Below are 23,322 nucleotides of genomic sequence, written 5' to 3' on the forward strand. Positions count from 1 at the left end.
ACTAGGTACAAAGATTAACAATTCTCTGTTTAGGTTTTTTTTTGGCTCTTATTTGATCTGCAAAAAAAACATGGGCATATGTGCATAGAATACATACTCATTAATGTGTATCATCAAAATTCATGACTATAACGCGTATGTGAAACACAGACATCTAAATTGGCTTTAATTAAAAAAAAAGTGTTTGTCTCTAAGGCTGCCGTCACACTAGCAGTATTTGGTCAGTATTTTACATCAGTATTTGTCAGCCAAAACCAGGAGAGGAACAATCAGAGGAAAAGTATAATAGAAACATCTGCACCACTTCTGCATTTATCACCCACTCCTGGTTTTGACTTACAAATACTGATGTAAAATACTGACCAAATACTGCTAGTGTGACGGCAGCCTCAGGCTTTAAAAACCTCTTCTTCATGTCAGTGGAAAAAAAAAATCTTTTTTTTTTTTTCATTATCAATGTGCAGGAAAAACTTAAGGCCCGATTCATTAAGACTGGCATTGTGTACCACATTCTTAATGCACCACTCCAGCGTTTTATTTTTTGTTTTATTTCACCACTGGAGTAGTCCTTCCGGCCTATTCATCGGTTTTCTCTGCCACTTCGGTCCATCTCATGCAGTTTGAGAACTGCTGGCTGCTCCAGCATTTCATGTAGCGAGGCAATCAATGTACCGTAAGTCTTTGAGTCTAGGCCAGTCAGAAGAAGCACTAACAAGATGGTGCTGTGGGAACGGAGCGGTCCCGAAAAATGGGAAAGATGCCAGAGGTTGAGTATATGATTGGGGTAGGAGATTTAAGTTTAAAATGCCACTCCATCAGTGGAAAAAAAACCCTGCTAGAGTGGAGCTTTAATGATGGGCCTGTTGGAGCAAGATGTGCCGTATTCATTAAGAGCCGCATGCAACTTAATGAATTAATGGGAATCTGTCAGCAGGATCAACCCTCCTAAGGCTACTTTCACACTTGCGTTTTCTGCTGTATGTTGTGCAGCAAAATGACGTATCGACGGACGTCAAGAAAATGGCGAAAAACGTGTGTGACGGATCCAGTGTAATGACGGATGCGTCGTCCACAATTTGAATGGAGAAATTTCCGTTAATTAAATGTCCGGGGAAGAGAGAGAGAGATTCCTGTGTGTGACGGTCAGCGATGGATCCTGCGTCCATAGGCTTCAGTTATAGCCGATGACAGGCAGCGCAGGATGTTTCTCTGACCGATTTTCCAACATGCATAAAAAACGTTCCTATGAACGTTTTCTACGTCCGACGGATCCAGTACATGACGGATGGCAATCCGTCGCTAATACAAGTCTATGGGAAAATGCAGGACCCTGCAAAAGTTTCAAAAATCGACGGATTGTGACGGAAGCTGAAAAACGCAAGTGTGAAAGTAGCCTAAGGCTACTTTCACACTAGCGTCGGTACGGGTCTGTCGCTATGCGTCCGGCCGACGTACCAACGCACGTTGAGAAATTTATGCACGACGTGGGCAGCGGATGCAGTTTTTCAACGCATCCGCTGCCCAGTCTAAAGACCGGGGATGAGGGGGCAGATTTTCGGCCGCATATGCGCGGTAGAAAATGGCGAACACGATGGACAAAAAAAAGTTCACTTTAACGTTTTTCGTGCCAACGGTCCGCCAAAACACGACGGATCCATTGCATGACGGACGCAACATGTGGCCATCCGTCGCGATCCGTCGCTAATACAAGTCTATGGGAAAAAAAACGAATCCTGCGGCACATTTGCAGGATCCGATTTTTCCCAAAACGACGGATTGCAAAAAACGCAAGTGTGGAAGTAGCCTAAGCTGTTTATATGAGTATGTACACTACCGTTCAAAAATTTAGGGTCACCCAGACAATTTTGTGTTTTCCATGAAAACTCATACTTTATTAATTAAACGAGTTGCCTTATAAGTTGAAAATCTAGTCCAGACATTGACAAGGTTCAAAAAAAAGATTTTTATTTGAAATAATAATTTTGTTATTCAAACTTTGCTTTCGTCAAAGAATGCTCCCTTTGCAGCGATTACAGCATTGCAGACCTTTGGCTTTCTAGCAGTTAATTTGCTGAGGTAATCTGGAGAAATTTAACCCTGTGCATCCAGAAGCCCCTCCCACAAGTTGGTCTGGTTTGATGGGCACTTTTTGCGTACCATACAGTCAAGCTGCTCCCATAGCAGCTCAATGGGGTTGAGATCTGGTGACTGCGCTGGCCACCCCATTACAGATAGAATACCAGCTGCCTGCTTCTACCCTAAATAGTTCTTGCTTAATTTGGAGGTGTGCTTTGGGTCATTGTCCTGTTGTAGGATGAAATTGGCTCTAATCAAGTGCTGTCCACAGGGTATGGCATGGCATTGCAAAATGGAGTGATAGCCTTTCTTATTCAAAATCCATTTTACCTTGTACAAATCTCCCACTTTACCAGCACCAAAGCAACCCCAGACCATCACATTACCTCCACCATGCGACAGATGGCGTCAGGCACTCCAGCATCTTTTCAGTTGTTCTGCATCTCACAAATGTTCTTCTGTGTGATCCAAACTCCTCAAACTTGGATTCGTCTGTCCATAACACTTTTTTCCAATCTTCCTCTGTCCAATGTCTGTGTTTTGCCCATATTCATCTTTTTATTTTATTAGCCAGTCTCAGATATGGCATTTTCTTTGCCACTCTGCCCTGAAGGCTAGCATCCCAGAGTTGCCACTGTAGACACTGGCATTTTCTGTGTACTGTTTAATGAAGCTGCCAGTTGAGAACCTGTGAGGCGTCGATTTCTCAAACTACAGACTCTAATGTACAGTTAGGTCCATATATGTTTGGACAGAGGCAACATTTTTCTAATTTTAGTTATAGATATTACCACAATGAATTTTAAACAAAACAATTCAGATGCAGTTGAAGTTCAGACTTTCAGCTTTCATTGGATGAAGGGTTTAGGAGTTTCAGCTCCTCAACCCTCCGTCACATACAATATTCGGACTAACGAGTTCACATACAATGTGCCTGTCAGGCGCCTGCTGGAAAAATACCTATAATATCTAATGTTTGCAATGTCAGTGCTCTAAAAGTGATCAGTGACCTTCATAGGGATGTAATAAAAGAGACTACACATAATCAGTTGCAAAAAAAAACATTTACTTAACATAAAACTAATAACTATGAAATACAAACTTTTAAAAACTCCCGCCAAATAGTCCCCAGTTCGACTCTCTCAAAAAAATGTACAAAGAAAATTTTTGAACACAAACTTAATTTTAAGGTACCTTAAGTACTATTAAAAACATATTCAATCAGAAGTAGATGCTGAGGTTTCCCCAGAAAAGTCACACCTGCAGAGCAAATAGCAAGAATTACACACCATTTTTGCATGTGTCAGGCAAATTGCTTTATGACATTTGAGACATTCATAATTTGAAAGCCTTCTGGTTTCGCTTTCCGTTTGGCAGGTGGTGCATCTCCTTCTTTTGTGAGGTGGTGCAGATGGTGACTTTTCACCATCATCTTCTGGGCGGAACCTTTTGAGCTCAACTTGAAGGCGAGAGGGGATACCGATTGTTTTCACGCTTCTCCTGCGTAGCTCTCCAAGTACTAGTTCTTTTCCAATATAATATGATCCAACTTCTTCATCCTCACCACTGTCACCATCTTGCTCTGTTTCAGAATCCAGGACACATTCTTCCACCTCATCATGAGAATCAATCTCACTTTCTTCTCCTAAATCCTCATTCAGTGTGAGGTCTCTATCATCTAACAGCATGTTTGTTACTTCCTCAACATCAAGTTGTTTGGATAAATTGTACATTTTCCTCTCCATTTCAGCAGATAATCTGAAGCAAGAGAAGGAATATGTTAGGGAACTACTGTATATGCCTGAGCAGCACACTTTCTTTTATAAAATCTCCCTTATTTCTATGAAATATCCTCACATTTTGTGCTATACATTCATAAAACAAGCTAAATAAACTATTGTGATGAATAAAAACATAAAATACCAACCTTACTGAATGTGACGTATTCACATACAATGAGCCTGAGAGATCTGTGCAGCTATATCCTCTCCCCTGAAGCTCTGAAATCCAACTGTGATATCAGGTTTCACAGACCTTCAAGAGACAGGAGACTACCTGGAGGGAGGGGGTTTCCTCACAATCTGATGAGGAAGGAGAAATGAAAGTAAAAGAGAAGCGCCCGTCAGATCAGTTGTATGTGACGGAGGGTTAACATGTGCCACCCTGTTTTTAAGGGTCAGGTTTGTAGGTTCTCTAATCAGCCAAACTGTTTTCAGCTGTGTCAACATACTTGCACAAGGGTATTCCAACCATCCATTAGCCTTCTTACAGAGTTAGCAAACATAAAGTACCATAAGAACACTGGAGTGATGGTTGTTGGAAATGGGCCTCTATACACCTATGAAGATATTAAATTACAAACCAGACGTTTGCAGCTAGAGTAGTCATTTACCACATTCAGTGTATTTCTGAATAATTTAATGTTAGCTTCATTGGAAAAAAAACTGCTTTTCTTTCAAAAATAAGGACATTTATAAGTGACCCTAAACTTTTGAATGGTAGTGTAGATCTTAGGAAACTGAATAAAATGATACTTTGATATCTGCTATCTAATGTCTTATTTTCAGAGAAATCTACACAAATTAACTGTTCAGAACTATGGGCCAGACACTGATCTGCATGAGAATCTGCCACCAGGGCTTAATATAAATGAAAGCGTATGATACATATAACTAATACAGAACAGTAGAACTGAAATTTGTCTCATAGCTAACACATTTGGTGGAGCTCTGCTGTATTTCAGCAATATTGCCTCCCTGTGAGATGGAAGCTGAGAGGAACCTGCAGATGTCCTGACTAGCAGTAAGACTGAGCACTCAATAGATTGCTATGCAAGATTTGTGGATTTATTAACAATTAAGAACAGTCAATAATAAACAGATTAAATTTACGTTTCATCCAATCATAGAACTTCAGACATTTGCTGTATTGCTGGGATGTGTAGTGAATGTACACCATTCATGAATGTAAAGCAGGACTGCTAGCTATGTGGTAGTAAGCTGTCAGTGCAGCAGTATGCTGACATGGTCACTACCAGAAAATGCACTCATTTCAGTGTAAACATAAACATATATTTAACATAGCATGCGTAGTAGAGTGAAGTCTATGCATGACCCATGATGAGTGGCACCACCCCATGACCTAATATGCATAGACTGTGTGCCAAGTCGTTTTTTTGTTTTGTTTTTTGTTGCAGAATCAAAGAATATAGGTAAGTATATGATTTATAATTGTATTCTTTGACACTATTAGGTTGTATACAAGCAGAAAATGTATTGGTTTTTTTTTGTTTTGTTTTGTTTTTTTATTTGGAGCGTTCTACGAGGGACGTTCATTAAAGATTTCCCCTGATCCACTTCTATTTATCACTGGACGCTGAAACTGCACATGTGTGATATAAGTCTCTATAGGTTACGTGCCGATTTGCAACTCAGAACTGATAACGGTCTTGATTTTACAGGTGCTGAAGTGGTGTGAGGTTTGATAATGGACCCCGTGGGATACAGAGCAGCATCAAGTTCCTTCACCTGAAAGGCCGCACACCAAAGGAGACGTTTGATGAGATGAGAGGTTTATGGTGATGATTCCCCATCATATGATGTAGTCAACAACTGGCATCGTCAATTCAAATGTGGTCGGACTTCTGTGCAAACCGCTCCAAATCCAGGGCGACCCCACTCTGCTATTGATGAACACACCATCCAGCAAGTGGAGGTCGCCATTTTGGAAAATCTCAGTTAGCCATTCACCACCTAGCCCAAAATGTCAAGATTAGTGTGGGATCCGTGGAACAAAATCATCCAAGACCATCTTCACGTGCAGAAGGTATCTGCTCGATGGGTTCCCCGGCTGCTCACACCTTTTCAGAAGCAGGAACGAATCAAATGGTCTCAGGCTCAATTGACGATGTTCCATGGAAACCAGGAGGACTTTTTCAACAGACTGATCACACAGGATGGAAGCTGGGTCCATCACTATGATCTTGAGACTAAAGTCCTGTCGATGCAATGGAAGCATCATGACTCACCACCTCCAAAGAAGGCACATGCCCAACCCTCGGCAGGCAAGGTCAAGCTCAAAATATTTTAGGACCAGCACAGAGTAGTACTGAAAGATTTCCTAGCAAAGGGTACCATGATCACTGGGGCATCCTATGCTTCACTGCTGCATAGATGGCGGGAGGCCACCAAAACCAAGAGACGTGGCATGCTCACCAAAGATGGCTACCTTCTGAAACACAATGGACCAGTTCACAACTCACATGTTGCCCAAATGGAAGACTGCTCCTGCTGCTTTGAAATTCTACCGCATCCCCCTTATTCACCCAACGTCACACCATCGGTCTTCCACCTTTTTCCAACAATGAAGTTATTTTTGAAGGGCAAGCATTTTCCAGATGATGAGACTCTGATTTCTGAAGTCACAATGTGGCTTTTGGAGCAACCTGTCAACTTCTACAAGTGAGTTGTTTACAGTTGCTTAAAGAGATGGGAGAAGTGTGTGTCCCTAGGTGGCACCTATGTACAGAACTAATAACTGTGCCAAGTTTCATTGCTCTCAGTCCACACGAAGTGGTTCAGGAGAAATCTTTAATGAATGCCCCTCTTATATACATCACAAGTTGGCCTTGTTGTCCAGTGTTAGATCATGTTCACATTATTGTGGATTCTGTCAGGAAACAACCAATTATTTGATACCTAAATCAGTAGCATTCTGCCTGCAATGCATAAGGATTGGGTTAATCCCTCACAGGCTTTGGAAAAAAGTTTACAAAGAACGATGAATACAGATTATAAAATTCGGGTTTGTCCAATGGTGCTGCATATCTCATTGAGTTATATTACAAACCTACATGCTAATAGGCATAGGGCTCAGTAAAGGTACCGTCACACATAGCGACGCTGCAGCGATACCGACAACGATCCGGATCGCTGCAGCGTCGCTGTTTGGTCGCTGGAGAGCTGTCACACAGACAGCTCTCCAGCGACCAACGATCCCGAGGTCCCCGGTAACCAGGGTAAACATCGGGTAACTAAGCGCAGGGCCGTTCTTAGTAACCCGATGTTTACCCTGGTTACCATCCTAAAAAGTAAAAAAAACAAACGCTACATACTTACCTTCCGCTGTCTGTCCTCGGCGCTCTGCTTCTCTGGTCTGGCTGTGAGCGCCGGGCAGCCAGAAAGCAGAGCGGTGACGTCACCGCTCTGCTTTCCGGCTGACCGACGCTCACAGCCAGAGCAGGAGGAGAGCAGAGCACAGCGCTGGAGGACAGACGGCTGTAGGTAAGTATGTAGTGTTTGTTTTTTTACTTTTAGGATGGTAACCAGGGTAAACATCGGGTTACTAAGCGCGGCCCTGCGCTTAGTTACCCGATGTTTACCCTGGTTACCAGCAAAGACATCGCTGAATCGGTGTCACACACGCCGATTCAGCGATGTCTACGGGGAGTCCAGCGACGAAATAAAGTTCTGGACTTTCTTCCCCGACCAGCGATCTCCCAGCAGGGGCCTGATCGTTGCTGCCTGTCACACTGGACGATATCGCTAGCGAGGACGCTGCAACGTCACGGATCGCTAGCGATATCGTCTAGTGTGACAGTACCTTAAGTTTCCGCTGTACATTTCTGCTAAATCCAATAGTCTAGTCAAAAACCAAGACTTATGGGCACAAAATTATTTTTGGAAAAGGTGTTTTATCAGCATCTTGACAGTATTGGATTAGTAGGGTCTAACTGCATTTTATGTTCATGCTGTAATTTTTTCCTTATTTTTTTCCCTGAAATCTCAGCAAAGTGCCTTACCATGTGAATAAACCATTAACGTAAGGGTATCTCCAGTGATGGCCCGTTCAATAGATACTTCTAGTTGCCCTCATGATTACTGAAGCTCACATAGAAATTCATTTGAGAGTTGGCGTTTTGTATGTTAAAGTGTCACCTCAGTAACATGTCGCTGGTAACATGTCGCTGATCATAGTCAGGCAACAGATGTACGAATTTCACAAGTGAAATGAAAGCATTGCTGTTTTGTTGCCAGGAAGGGGCTATTATTACAAGGATTCCTGGCTGCAGTTATGTAGGAGACAGGCTCCTGAAACTTTCCTGCCAAAGGAAGGCACAAAACTTTAATTTCCTCCTGTTAATCGAGCTGATGTTGCTAGCCGGTGTCATAGACCTTTCCTCCCTTGAGACTCTGTGCTGGGAAGTGTATTATAAAAAATATATTGACTGTAAGATGAAAGGGCTTTATTAATTGTAATGAAAAGCAGTAACGCTTTACCTACATAACCACTGCTCTTGACCCTTTTTCCTGCCTTATGTTTCTGCTGTTGCATGGGATATGATTACCACTTAACCCCTTCCTGACCTTGGGATTTTCCGTTTTTCCATGTTCATTTTTCGCTCCCCTCCTTCCCAGAGCCATAACGTTTTTATTTTTCCGTCAATATGGCCATGTGAAGGCTTAATTTTTGCGGGACAAATTGTAGTTTTGAAAGACACCATTGGTTTTACCATGTCTTGTACTAGAAAACGGGAAAAAAATTCCAAGTATGGTGAAATTGCAAAAAAAAGTGCAATCCAACACTTGTTTTTTGTTTTGCTTTTTTGCTAGGTTCCCTAAATGCTCTAAATGCTAAAACTGACCTTCCACTATGATTCTCCTGGTCATTACGAGTTCATAGACACCAAACATGTCTAGGTTATTTTTTATCTAAGTCGTGAAAAAAAAAAAATGCCAAACTTTGCTAAAAAAAAAAAAAAAAAATTGCGCCATTTTCCGATACCCGTAGCGTTTTCATTTTTCGGATCTTGGGTCGGGTGAGGGCTTATTTTTTGCCTGCCGAGCTGACGTTTTCAATTATACCAATTTTGTACGCTGATACCCCATATGTTGGGGTAAACCCCTGTTTGGGCGCACGGAAGGGAAGGAGCACTGTTTTACTTTTTCAGCGCAGAATTGGCTGGAATTGAGATCGGATGCCATGTCGCGTTTGGAGAGCCCCTCATGTGCCTAAACAGTGGAAACCCCCCAATTCTAACTGAAACCCTAACCCAAACACAACTTCTAACCCTAATCCCAACCCTAACTGTAGCCCCAACCCTAACTGTAGCCCCAACCCTAACTGTAGCCCCAACCCTAACTCAAATGGGAAAATGAAAATAAATACATTTTTTTTAAATTTTATTATTTTTCCCTAACTAAGGGGTTTGATTTACTTTCATAGCGGGATTTTTAGCGGATTTTTATGATTGGCAGCCGTCACACACTAAAAGACGCTTTTTATTGCAAAAAATAGTTTTTGCGTCTCCACATTTTTAGAGCTATAAGTTTTCCATATTTTGGTCCACAGAGTCATGTGAGGTCTTGTTTTTTGCGGGACGAGTTGACGTTTTTATTGGTTTTATTGGCTTTTTATTCCAATTTTTATGAGGTAGAATGAACAAAAACCAGCTATTCATGAATTTCTTTGGGGGGGGAGCGCTTATACCTTCCCACGTTTCGTAAAATTGATAAAGCAGTTTTATTCTTCGGGTCAGAACAATTACAGCGATACCTCATTTATATCATTTTTTTATTTTTTTGGCACTTTTATACAATAAAAGCTATTTTATATAAAAAAATAATTATTTTTGCATCGCTTTACTCTGGGGACTATAACTTTTTTATATTTTCGTTGATGACTCTCTACGGCGGCTCGTTTTTTGCGGGACAAGATGACGTTTTCAGCGGTACCATGGTTTATATCCATCTTTTTGATTGCGTGTTACTCCACTTTTTGTTTGGCGGTATAATAATGAGTTGTTTTTTGCCTTGTGTTTTTTTTTTTTACGGTGTTCACTGAAGGGGTTAACTAGTGGGACAGTTTTATAGGTCGGGTCATTACGGACGCGTCGATACAAAATGTGGTTACTTTTATTGTTTTTTTTATTTAGATAAAGAAATGTATTTATTGGAACAATATTTTTTTTTTTTCTTTATTTAGGAATTTTTATTTTTTTACACATATAAATATATATATATTTTTTTAACTTATTTACATTGCCCCCGGGGGGACATCACAGTAAAGTGACAGATCGCTGATCTGACACTTTGCAATACACTGTGTCAGATCAGCAATCACACAGGCACTGCAGGGAGGCTTGCTGGCGCCTGCTTACAGGCGCTTGAAAGCCACCTTACTGCAGGACCCGGAAGGCCCCCACGGCCATTTTGGATCCGGGCCTGCAGGGAGCGTTGCTCCGAGGGTCTCAGGAAAGCACACAGGGTGCCCCCTCCCTGCTTGATGCTTCCCTATGCCGCCGGAACGCTGCAATCATCTTTGATCACAGAGTGCCGGGGGTTAATGTGCCAGGAGCGGTCCGTGACCGCTTGCGATAGTCAGCTGACACCCGGCCTCACTCCCCCCGTGAGCACGGCTGATAGCTTTAGATGTACTATCCCGTCGGTGGTCATACGGGCCCATACCATCTCGACGGGATACTACGTCTAATGTCTGAAAGGGGTTAATCAGTTTACCCTCAATTCCTTCATCTAAATCATTGATAAAGATGTTGAACAATACAGGGCCCAGGACAGAGCCCTGTGGTACCCCACTTGAGACATTCTTCCAACTGGATGTGCAGCCATTTATGACCACTCTTTGGGTCTGATTACTAAGCCAGTTATGAATCCACCTAACAGTTGTCTTGTCCTTTCCATTTTTTCAATAAGGATTGTGTAAGATACTTTGTCAAATGCTTTGCTGAAGTCAAGATATACTATACAGCATTTCCCTGATCCACCCAGTCAGTGATTCTGTCATAGAAGGAAATTAAGTTAGTCTGACATGACTTATTAGTTACAAACCCATGCTGACTCTGTTTAATCACTTCATTCTTATCCAGGTACTTGCATACATGTTGTTTAATAATTTGTTCAAAGATCTTTCCTGGTATAGACGTCAGACTCACCGGCCTATAGTTCCTTCTGTCCACTTTCTTCCCCTTTTTGAAGATAGGAACAACATTTGCTCTTCTCCAGTCGTAAAGATAAAAAAAAATCAAAATGCAAGAATTATGTTTTTTTATTTGCTACAACATTGTAATAAAATGCAATAACAGGCGATCAAAACATCACATTGTAATAAAATGCAATAACAGGCGATCAAAACATCGTATCTACTCCAAACTGGTATCAATAAAAGTCAGCTTGGCATGCAAAAATGCTTGGAATAACCCATTTAACTCTTTGGTCCATTTTCTTTACTTCTGATATTCGGATGTATTTGGGAGTGACTAACAGATGTGTCAGATGGCGTCAGTTATTCACAGTACACACGTAGGAAACCGCATGGTAACGTCTCACCTGGGCTGTAAAGTTTTCTGTTGTATGCTGTACGTCTCTGCGAACCCAGCCCTTCCGCTATAGTCACCTCCTTGATTACTCAGCCAAAGAATTATTAACCTGCAGGCTCTGATTACATGTCTGATTAAATAAAAAAAATCTTAAGACGCCGCACCACACCCTGTGTTCTATACCTCCGCACCTGCTTCATAGAGGTGAACTTGTTCCATGGCCATAGACTACTGTTACCTGCACACTCCAGCTCTAACAGCCATGTATCAGATAAGCACAAGTGCCTGTACAGGAGCTGGAGCTTTACAATGGCTCTGAGATGAGGATTACTCTGAGAATAAGTGTATTTTCTAGAAAATTAGCCTAGATTATTCTATACTTTATTTACATTGCTAGCGATCTGTCCAAAATGGCTATCTATACATCTCCTGACTTTTAATCCATAGAAGCAGTTTATACTACCATATAACTATATGATTAATCTTGGTCACTCAGGCACTTGGAAAGCTGGATTTATTGTTATCTTGCACCATATATGACATGATGGGGTAGACATAATTTTTGTACTTTGTATCAGACACAATACTTCTTACTTCTCCATTTCCATGCCCTTCAAAAGAATGACATATGGAGAAACTTTTACAACAGGCAATGAAAGAGTTGATAGGTGAGCCGTAGCTGGCTGGCAGGCATGTGCATGCTGTTACATACCTTTCCTTCCCGGCAGCACTGAATACCTGCCATTGCTCATACAGGCGTGTCTCCGCCACTGCATGCTAGCTGAGAGGAGGGCAGGAAACTGATTTGTATTTTGTTCTATACTTGCCTTTATAGTCTTGTCTACTTTAGCAACCTTACTCTCTAGTTTTCCCAATGCTCCAAAAGTGGATAATCAGCTTAACAAATGGTCATAATTATTTATTTATATAGTACCATTGATTCCATGGTGCTGTACATGAGAAGAGTTTACATACAAATTACTGATGTCACTTACAGTAAACAAACTAACAATGATAGACTGGTACAGAGGAAAGAGGATCCTGCCCACGCGGGCTTACATTCTACAGGATGATGAAGGAGGCTGTAGGTTGGGGTTTGCAGTAGCTCCGGTGGTGTTGAGGTGGTAGTGTGGTCATTGCAGGCTGCAAGCTTTCTTTCAGGTTCTGTCTGAAGGATCTGAACGTGGTGGATAATCAGAAGTCTTGGGACACAGAATTCCATTGAGTGGGGGATATTCAGGAGAAGTCTTGGATGCGATTAAGTGGAGGAGAGAAGGAGGTCTCGGGAGGACCAGAGATTACGTGAGGGAAAATATTTGGAGATTTGTCCAGAGATGTATAAACGTTATGGATGGCTTTGTAGGTCAGGGTTAGTAGTTTGAACTGGATACATTGGGGAATTGGGAGCCAATGAAGGGATTTGGAAAGGGGAGAAACAGAGGAGTAGCAAGGAGAGAGGTGAGCTAGTCGGGTATCAGAGTTAAGGACGGACTGGAGAGGTGCAAGGGTGTTAGCAGGGAGGCCACAGAGGAGAATGTAGCAGTAGTCCAGGCAGGAGATGATGAGGGCATGCACAAGCATTTTAGTAGATTGAGAGTTGAGGAAGGGAAAGGTTCTGGAAATATTTTTGAGCTTGAGACAACAGGAGTTGGCGAGAGCTTGGATGTGCAGCTCGAAGGACAAAGCACAGTCAAGGGTTACTCTGAGGTAGGAGATTTCCATTACTGAGGAAAGTGTGATGTCATTTTCTGTGATGGATAGATCAGGTAGGGAAGATACGCAAGATTGAGGATTGCCTACTGTTTTGGGTCTCCAGTTCCTGTGTAGGCCAATGTGTTTTCATGGTTACAGACATAAATAAAGCCTGAGTAGTCTGATGCTCCAGTCTCTTCTGTCTGTCCCTTATTTCGTTCTAAAATACATTGTCAATTAGTAAGAGGTAGGGAATAGATGGAAGGGTGATGACCACACAGTTTGTCTGGCCCCTCTATTTTTATTGTTTGAGGTGTTCATAGTCCTTAACATTTAGTAAAAGTTATAATCCTTTAAAAATCACTCTGCTCATCATTGGATTATTCTGCATGCTTTTTTATAAGAAATTTTGAATCCCCAATACACATTGGACTAACCTCAACTGAACCCGCCAATATAGACAGGCTCCGCCTACAGTCTGTTTTTTGGGGGCCTTGTAACTCTTCCCTGACTGCTGATTTTGGGGAATAAGGATCCTATATATCCAATTCGGACAGCTGATCGTTTTGTTCTGTGAGAGAAGCTATTGGCCAAGGAGTCTGGCAACAGATCTCTCATAGGGAGCAGAGGAGCACCTGACACAGTCGAGTTTTCCAGTGCATGGGGGAGTCGGGATGGATAGCTGCCTGCCTAAACATTGGCTGAACCATCTTTCAGCTGATAACTTACTATTGTGAATTAATAATAATAATAATTTATATAGCACCATTGATTCCATGGTGCTGTACATGAGAAGGGGTTACAAACAAATTACAGATATCACTTACAGTAAGCAAACTAGCAATCACAGACTGATACAGAGGGGCGAGGACCCTGCCCTTGCGGGCTTACATTCTACAGGATGGTGGGGAAGGAGACAATAGGTTGGGGGTTGCAGGAGCTCCGTTGTTGGTGAGGCGGTAGCTTCGGTAGTGGTGAGGAGGCAGCGGGGTCAGTGCAGGCTGTAGGCTTTCCTGAAGAGGTGGGTTTTCAGGTTCTGTCTGAAGGATCCGAGGGTGGTTGATAGTCGGATGTGTTGGGGCAAAGAATTCCAGAAGATGAGGGATATTCGGGAGAAGTCTTGGAGGCGGTTGGGTGAGGAGCGGATAAGTGTGGAGGAGAGAAGGAGGTTTTGGGAGGACCAGAGATTACGTGAGGGAAGATATCAGATTAGTTCAGAGATACATGGAGGAGACAGGTTATGGATGGCTTTGTAGGTTAGTATAAGTAATTTGAACTGTATATGCTGAGGGAATGGGAGCCAGTAAAGAGATTTGCAGAGGGGGAAGCAGAGGAGGAGAGAGATGAATTAGTTGGGCAGCAGAGTTAAGGATGGACTGGAGAGGTGCAAGGGTGTTAGCAGGGAGGCCACAGAACAGGATGTTGCAGTAGTCAAGGCGGGAGATGATGAGGGCATGCACAACCATTTTAGTAGATTGACAGTTGAGGAAAGGACGGATTCTGGAGATATTTTTGAGTTGGAGGCGACAGGAGGTGGAAAGAGCTTGGATGTGCGGTTTGAAGTGCAGGGCAGAGTCAAGGGTTACTCCGAGGCAGCGGACTTCCGGTACGGGGAAAGCGTGATGTCGTTAATAGTGATACATAAGTCAGGTAAGGAAGATCTATGAGATGGAGGAAAGATGATGAGTTCAGATTTGTCCACATTGAGTTTTAGGAAGCGAGATGAGGAGGATATGGCTGATAGACACTCTGGGATTCTGGAGAACAGAGGGGTGACGTCTAGGCCAGAAAGGTAGATCTGAGTGTCATCAGCATAAGGTGGTACTGGAATCCATGGGACTTTGAGTTGTCCCAGGCCAAGTGTATAGATTGAGAAGAGTAGGGGTCCTAGAACAGAGCCTTGGGGGACTCCAACAGAGAGAGGGTGGGATGAGGAGGTAGTATGGGAGTGGGAGACGCTGAATGTGCGATTGGAAATGTATGAGGAGATCCAGGAGAGGGCTAGGTCTTTGATGCCAAAGGAGGAGAGGCTCTGTAGTAGGAGGCAGTGGTCAACTGTGTCGAAAGCAGAGGACAGGTCTAGAAGGAGGAATAAAGAGCATTGTCCGTTAGCTTTGGCTGTAAGTAGGTCATTAGTAATTTTGGTCAGGGCTGTCTCAGTTGAGTGATGGGGAGGAAACCAGATTGTAGATTGTCAAAGAGCCAGTTAGATGAGAGGTGGGAGGAAAGATCAGCGTGGACATGCTGCTCCAGGAGTTTGGAAGCGAATTGGAGCAGTGATATTTGGCGTTAGCTGGACATAGCAATTGGATCAAGGGTTGGATTTTTAAGGATAGGCGTGATTGTGGCATGTTTGAAAGCAGGAGGAAAGGTGCCAGAAGTTAGTGATAGGTGAATGGAGGGCTTCAGGCTGTTGTCTGTATACAATACCAAATGTAAAGTGCCCGGTCACCCACCATTGGTAATTGATTATTTTTATTATTTTGCTGTCAATGGGAGGCATGGTAACTGCATTAATCTGTCTGGAAAATGTGTAGTTCTCCTAAATATTCTTTGTTTGCTATCCCAGCTAGATTTATTTGGTTCTCCCTCCCATCCTTTAGTAAAATGTACATTTTTTACTTTGCTACCAGCCTCTGCCCCCATGCTCTTGGCAGCTGGCCCTCACAGACAGGATATAGACAGGAAGCCTGCAGGTTGTAGATCACTCCATCCCAAAGGAGGTGACTGTGTGAATATGAACTATCCCAGGCACATGCCTCACACTGGAGGGATACAAATCCGACCCTGCCTGTGTCTGCCCTGTTTACAATGGAAAGCGGCCTATTCCCCCAGACAGCCATAAATTAATGATATTGGTGTGCTTTGTTCTGAATGTTATTCTGTCACAGGGAGAACTTTCAAAATGTTACCTCTTGGCAATTTTTTTAAATAGAAATTGATGTTTCTATAGAATATACAGCAGGTAAAATAAGTACTGAACACATCACCAATTTTCTAAGTAAATATATTTCTAACTGTGCTACTGGCATGGAATTCTCGCATCCAATCCACACAGGCAAATAAAAAAAACCATAGATGATCATACATTAAAGGGAACCTGTCACCCCCAAAATCGAAGGTGACCTAAGCCCACCGACATCAGGGGCTTATCTACAGCATTCTGTAATGCTACACAGGCAAATAAAAAAAAACATAGATGATCATACATTAAAGGGAACCTGTCACCCCCAAAATCGAAGGTGACCTAAGCCCACCGGCATCAGGGGCTTATCTACAGCATTCTGTAGAGCCCCCCCCCCCCCCCCCGATGTATCCTGAAAGATGAGAAAAAGAGGTTATATTATACTCACGCGGGCGGTCCGATCCGATGGGTGTCGCTGGCCGGGACCTCCCATCTTCATACTATGACGTCCTCTTCTGGTCTTCACGCTGCGGCTTCGGCATACTTTGTCCTCCCTGTTGATGGCAGAGCAAAGTACTGCAGTGCGCAGGCGCTGGGCCTCTCTGACCTTTCCCGGCGCCTGCGTACTGCAGTACTTTGCTCTCAACAGGGCGGACAAAGTGCGCCAGAGCCGCAGTGTGAAGACAAGAAGAGAACTTTATCGTAAGAAGATGGGAGGCCCCGGACCGCACGCCCATCAGACCCGACCGCAGCAGGACCGCCCCGGGTGAGTATAATCCAACGTCTTTTTCTCATCTTTCAGGATACATCGGGGGCTTATCTACAGCATTACAGAATGCTGTAGATAAGCCCCTGATGCTGGTGGGCTTAGCTTATCTTCGATTTTGGAGGTGACAGGTTCCCTTTAAGTTGTGTAATGATGAGAAAATCCAGATTCCATTTATTCTCTATAAAAAGTTCAAGTAAATTTTACTTTTCAAGACTTCAATTTTTATGGTAACGTAGAAACTAAAGATCTTGTCAATTGGCAGCAGAGACCTGTAGACCTGGATATAACACTAGCTCGATAATGCAGTACCAATCTTTTCTTTGGTACTGTCCCTTTTTTCACATTCATGAGATTGATGTAAAAATGCTGGGAAATACCATAGAGCAATTGTCACATTCTTGTGCTTCACCCTTCCTTGTCCACTCCATGGCGCTGTGATCCTCCTCCCCGTGGCTGGGTTTCCAGGCAACACTGAAGTACATTGTGTGCTCTGAATAGGCACAGTGTCTGGGGAGGAATCTCACATCTCTGGCTCCCCTCGTCTTATTTCACTTTTCCACATTGAAGTGCTGGAATTAAATCGGGCACCAAAGGTGAAGAGGAATCGGGACATTGTGTTGCAAGTAGGGGAAAAAAAGAAAAGTCCGAATCTAAACATTTTAATATATAAAATGGCGGGAATAGACTGCTACTTAACAGGATTTTTCAAAATATGTTCTGGCTGGCCTAACACAACATAAATCCAGTGCATATATTAAGTCAGAATTGTTTTAAGGTGTTGTAGAAGAATAGAATTCCATGGTTATGTTTTTTCTGCCAAGAACATCGCCACACCTGTCCACAGGCTATGTGTGGCATTGCAACTAAGAAACCTTATCATCAATGCTGCTGAGCTGCAATAGCAAACATAACCCCATAGACATAAGACACTGATTTGGGAAGAAAATACATTAGGATTGTTTCTCATCTTGTAGAAGCTCTTCATAGGATTACCTTCATTGTTCATTTTTAAGCAGCTCTGCAAAATCCAAAACTGTGTTTTGCCCACAAGGAAATTACCCATCCCTTAAGTTTATACTTAATTGACCCTCAATACTCTAGAAATCCTTTAAAGATGACCTGTCATGTGCTGAAAAAAATTGTGATAATTATCTTGGGAAAAATCTCTGAACTCCCCTGGTTCTGCTACTCTTTTCCATTTTGATCTGCATCGCTCCATTGCAGGGATATTCACGTTTGTGTCTTCAAGCGCAGTATGTGAAATCTCTGCTGCACATTCCAGTGGAATTCCTCCCTTCTCTCTCTTCCAGAAACTGCCAATCACAGATCAGCAGTTGATCTAGCAGTCCATCCTTTTTATACGCTGCCGAGCAGCATCTGGGAGGGAGAGGTAAAAGCACACGCCCCCAGAAAAAGCTCAGAACAAACGCCCACTTGGACTGCAAACAGAAATTTCACATAGTGCACTTACTACTATTCACTAAAAAACTTTCACCAGTGAATTGAGAATTTTAGGAATGCATGATCAGTCCAGAAAGAGAAAGTGGATTTCTCTAATCAGATATATTACAAAATTTCTTATGTCAGGTGTACTATTGAATTATGAAAACAAAATTAAATGAGGGTTACTCAAGTAGCGATTGTCTTTTCAGGGCTGTGGAGTCTGTTAGCCAAACCTCCCACTCTAACTCAGACTCCTCAATTTCACTGAATCAGTTTCATTCATACATGGCTCATGTTTAATAGATATATCAGGCTTTTCATCAGCATTATAATACAATAATCAAGTTATTTAGATATAACAAAAAATACATTTAATGGAATACAACAGTTCTTAGATGAGTGCAGGCAGTTCTTCCCAGTGCCCTTTTCATCTGATCTGTAGAGGATGAGCTTCACTTTACTGAGGGTGCAGCACAGATTCATCTCTACTAAAAGCCGAGATACTTAGATCAGGAATTGAACAGATATTTATGGGACATTTCATAATTTTCCCAAATTCTTATGAAAATATATTCACATCCTGCATTGAACTACTGTTCCCAATGTATTATATATTTTAGTAGTCAATCTGTTTTATTCCGACTCCACATCACTAGTTGCTATAAGCCACACCAGGAACCTGGGCAAGGAGCCTTCTGTATGAAGAACCCCTTTTGTCTCTGGAAAAGTAGGACCGGGTTAGTATAGCTTTGAAGGCAGGTACATTCCCTTTAAAGGAGGGTAGTGGAGACTGAGTCGGTGTCCATTTTGGTGGAGTTAAGGTACCGTCACACATAACGATTTCTTCAACGATATCGTTGCTTTTTGTGACGTAGCAACGATATCGTTAATGAAATCGTTATGTGTGACAGTGACCAACGATCAGGCCCCTGCTGGGAGATCGTTGGTCGCTGGGAATGATGAGGACCTTTTTTTTTGGTCGCTGATCACCCGCTGTCATCGCTGAATCGGCGTGTGTGACGCCGATCCAGCGATGTGTTCACTGGTAACCAGGGTAAATATCGGGATACTAAGCACAGGGCCGCGCTTAGTAACCCAATATTTACCCTGGTTACCATTGTAAAAGTTTAAAAAAAAAAAAAACAGTACATACTCACATTCTGGTGTCTGTCACGTCCCCCGCCTTCAGCTTCACGCACTGACTGTTAGCGCCGGCCATAAAGCACAGCGGTGACATCACCACTGTGCTCTGCTTTACGGCCGGCCGGCGCTGACACAGTCAGTGCGGGAAGGTGACGGCGGGGGACATGACAGACACCGGAATGTGAGTATGTACTGTTTTTTTTTTTTTTTTTACATTTACAATGGTAACCAGGGTAAACTTCGGGTTACTAAGCGCGGCCCTGCGCTTAGTAACCCGATGTTTACTCTGGTTACCCGGGGACTTCGGCATCGTTGGTCGCTGGAGAGCTGTCTGTGTGACAGCTCTCCAGCGACCACACAACGACTTACCAACGATCACGACCAGGTCGTATTGCTGGTCGTGATCGTTGGTAAATCGTTTAGTGTAACGGTACCTTTAGTCAGTATAAAATGGACCGACCCCTAAAATAAATAATAAATTGGGTACAGTAGTACAATGCAGTTAAGTACTGTAGTTTTTTCATACGAATTGGGAAAGTTATGAAATGTCCTATAAATGTCTGTTCTGTTCCTGGTCTAAGGATCTCAGCTTTTAGTAATCAGGGCTGTGAGGTTGGAGTCGGGAGTGAGGGAAAATGAGAAGTCGGAGGTTTGGCTTTCTGACTCCACAGCCCTGCTTTAAAGGCAGGTACCATCCCTTTAAAGGAGTTTTCCATGAACGACGTACATTTTAATTAATAGATCTTGGAACAAAAATATCCTGTGCTGAGATAAACTTATAAATGTCCCCTGCTTTGTACTGTGTAATGGCTGTGTCTTACCATGTAGGAACATGTTCTGATCATACGTAATCTCGAGGTCAGGGGAGGAAACAAGAGTATACAGACAGGACAGCATGGGATGGAAGCAGATTTTTTTTTCTGTGATGTAAACAAGTTTGCTTCCTCCATGGCCCAGGAGCTGTGGTATGATCAGACGATGTTCCTGCACGGTCAGACACGACCATTACACAGCAGGGGCACAGTTACAACATTATCTAGGCACAGGGACATTTTTTATTTTAACTTATTTATTTTAACTTATTATTATTCCAAGATCTATTAATTAAACTACTCTGTTCACAAGAAAACCCCCTTCAAAGCAAATGCAACATTTTCAGGTGGAGTGTAATATTTAGACAGTGGGGAAAAATTGATGTCATCCTTAAAAAAATCTTAAAACTGATGTGCTTTGTTTACATTTGAATGGAGCGATTGTCGCATGCTCAACTACCACGTCTCAATGCAGTTTGTACAGTAAAAAAAAGGTCAAGGCCTTTGATAGCCTTTCTAGTCATCAATAGGGCACCCATCAATTACACTTTAAGAGGTTGTCCTGTCAAGATCAACAAGTCTGCAGTCGCTCTGTGTGACTGCAGACTTATGAATCCCCCCAGCGTGCACACTGTGTGCTGCAGGGAAAGGTCAGTTTCAGACACAGGACCAGAAGGTATTATGCATTATACATACTTCTGGACAGTGGGTGTGGCCTTGCGCCATACACTGTATTGAGCCAAGGCTGTGCGCCGGCTAGTGACGCAAACTGCCAGTGGGCGTGTATGACTAGAAGGCGAGTGTATGGAGCAAGGCCACGCTCTGTGCCCAGGAGTATAATACATACCCTCAGGTCCCAGTCTGAAACCGACGAATCCCCGCAGCACACACTGCGTGCGTTGGGGCAATTCATAAGTCTGCTCACAGAGTGACTGCAGACTTATTGATTTTGGCTGATACACCCCTTTAATATTCTGTGGGTAGGTGATAGATGTCATTTTTAGAAAAACCCATGTAAAGTTACATTATTCACATTGTCTAATGGCGTTATCTCCGTTTCCTGTGCTGGTCACCATGAGCACTTGAATTGTCTTAGGAACCAAATTTGATAAGTGGAGGATAGGAAGAATCACCATTTATTGGCAAAACAAATCGTGAATCAGTGGAATTTCAGCAGCTTAAGGCTGTGTGCACACGTTGCAGTTTTTTCGCTATAAAAACGCATTAAAAAACACATACATATGCATCCTATCATTTAGAATGCATTCTGCAATTTTTTTGCACATGATGCTTTTTTCTGCGAAAAAAACGCACCGCGGTAAAAAACGCAGCATGTTCTTTAATTTTGCGGGGGGGGGGGGGGGTGTAAGTTCACGTTTTCCTGCCATATAATGCATTGGGCAAGCTCCATAAAAAAAACGCATGCGGTTTTCTTGCAGAAAATGTCCAGTTTTCTTCAGGAATTTTCTGCAAGAAATTCTTACGTGTGCACATACCCTTAGGGAGGCATGTAACATAGTAACATAGTAACATAGTTAGTAAGGCCGAAAAAAGACATTTGTCCATCCAGTTCAGCCTATATTCCATCATAATAAATACCCAGATCTACGTCCTTCTACAGAACCTAATAATTGTATGATACAATATTGTTCTGCTCCAGGAAGACATCCAGGCCTCTCTTGAACCCCTCGACTGAGTTCGCCATCACCACCTCCTCAGGCAAGCAATTCCAGATTCTCACTGCCCTAACAGTAAAGAATCCTCTTCTATGTTGGTGGAAAAACCTTCTCTCCTCCAGACGCAAAGAATGCCCCCTTGTGCCCGTCACCTTCCTTGGTATAAACAGATCCTCAGCGAGATATTTGTATTGTCCCCTTATATACTTATACATGGTTATTAGATCGCCCCTCAGTCGTCTTTTTTCTAGACTAAATAATCCTAATTTCGCTAATCTATCTGGGTATTGTAGTTCTCCCATCCCCTTTATTAATTTTGTTGCCCTCCTTTGTACTCTCTCTAGTTCCATTATATCCTTCCTGAGCACCGGTGCCCAAAACTGGACACAGTACTCCATGTGCGGTCTAACTAGGGATTTGTACAGAGGCAGTATAATGCTCTCATCATGTGTATCCAGACCTCTTTTAATGCACCCCATGATCCTGTTTGCCTTGGCAGCTGCTGCCTGGCACTGGCTGCTCCAGGTAAGTTTATCATTAACTAGGATCCCCAAGTCCTTCTCCCTGTCAGATTTACCCAGTGGTTTCCCGTTCAGTGTGTAATGGTGATATTGATTCCCTCTTCCCATGTGTATAACCTTACATTTATCATTGTTAAACCTCATCTGCCACCTTTCAGCCCAAGTTTCCAACTTATCCAGATCCATCTGTAGCAGAATACTATCTTCTCTTGTATTAACTGCTTTACATAGTTTTGTATCATCTGCAAATATCGATATTTTACTGTGTAAACCTTCTACCAGATCATTAATGAATATGTTGAAGAGAACAGGTCCCAATACTGACCCCTGCGGTACCCCACTGGTCACAGCGACCCAGTTAGAGACTATACCATTTATAACCACCCTCTGCTTTCTATCACTAAGCCAGTTACTAACCCATTTACACACATTTTCCCCCAGACCAAGCATTCTCATTTTGTGTACCAACCTCTTGTGCGGCACGGTATCAAACGCTTTGGAAAAATCGAGATATACCACGTCCAATGACTCACCGTGGTCCAGTCTATAGCTTACCTCTTCATAAAAACTGATTAGATTGGTTTGACAGGAGCGATTTCTCATAAACCCATGCTGATATGGAGTTAAACATGTGGCGTATGGTAAATGTCTAATGGGAAATTTTTATTTATTTCCATGCATTTCTTTTTCCTATAACACTCCAATTCTTTTCAGTGTTAAGAGTTTTTATGCAAGTGTTGGAAAAATTGGAAGTGGGGGGTCCTGCTTCAATTTGTGCCTCTGATCCCTTACATTGTGTAATATAGTTAGTTTCGCTAGACTAGTCGGCCCTCTTTCCATGTTATCACGGCCAGGTGGGATAATGTAATTTGCACGAGGTGGCCTCATTGCCAGCTCACACAAATCTTGCGGATGCGCGTTGCTCATTTTAGCAGCATCACTGCGCCTCTG

At 42.7% G+C, this 23,322-nt stretch overlaps 1 protein-coding gene and 1 long non-coding RNA gene across 3 annotated transcripts in view; one reads left to right on the forward strand and one right to left on the reverse strand.

Annotated features, from left to right (window-relative positions):
- Positions 1-23,322, forward strand: part of SAP30BP (SAP30 binding protein) — a 95,820-nt gene that overhangs the window by 56,077 nt on the left and 16,421 nt on the right. The gene's annotated exons all lie outside the window — the stretch shown is intronic.
- On the reverse strand, positions 3,128-11,525 carry LOC138664952 (uncharacterized). The gene is made up of 3 exons (XR_011318404.1): positions 11,027-11,525; positions 4,004-4,157; positions 3,128-3,834 (listed from the first exon to the last, which is right to left on the reverse strand). It is a non-coding gene; the product is annotated as an uncharacterized lncRNA (long non-coding RNA).

The sequence above is a fragment of the Ranitomeya imitator genome, chromosome 2 (assembly GCF_032444005.1).
Source record: "Ranitomeya imitator isolate aRanImi1 chromosome 2, aRanImi1.pri, whole genome shotgun sequence".
NCBI lineage: Eukaryota > Metazoa > Chordata > Amphibia > Anura > Dendrobatidae > Ranitomeya > Ranitomeya imitator.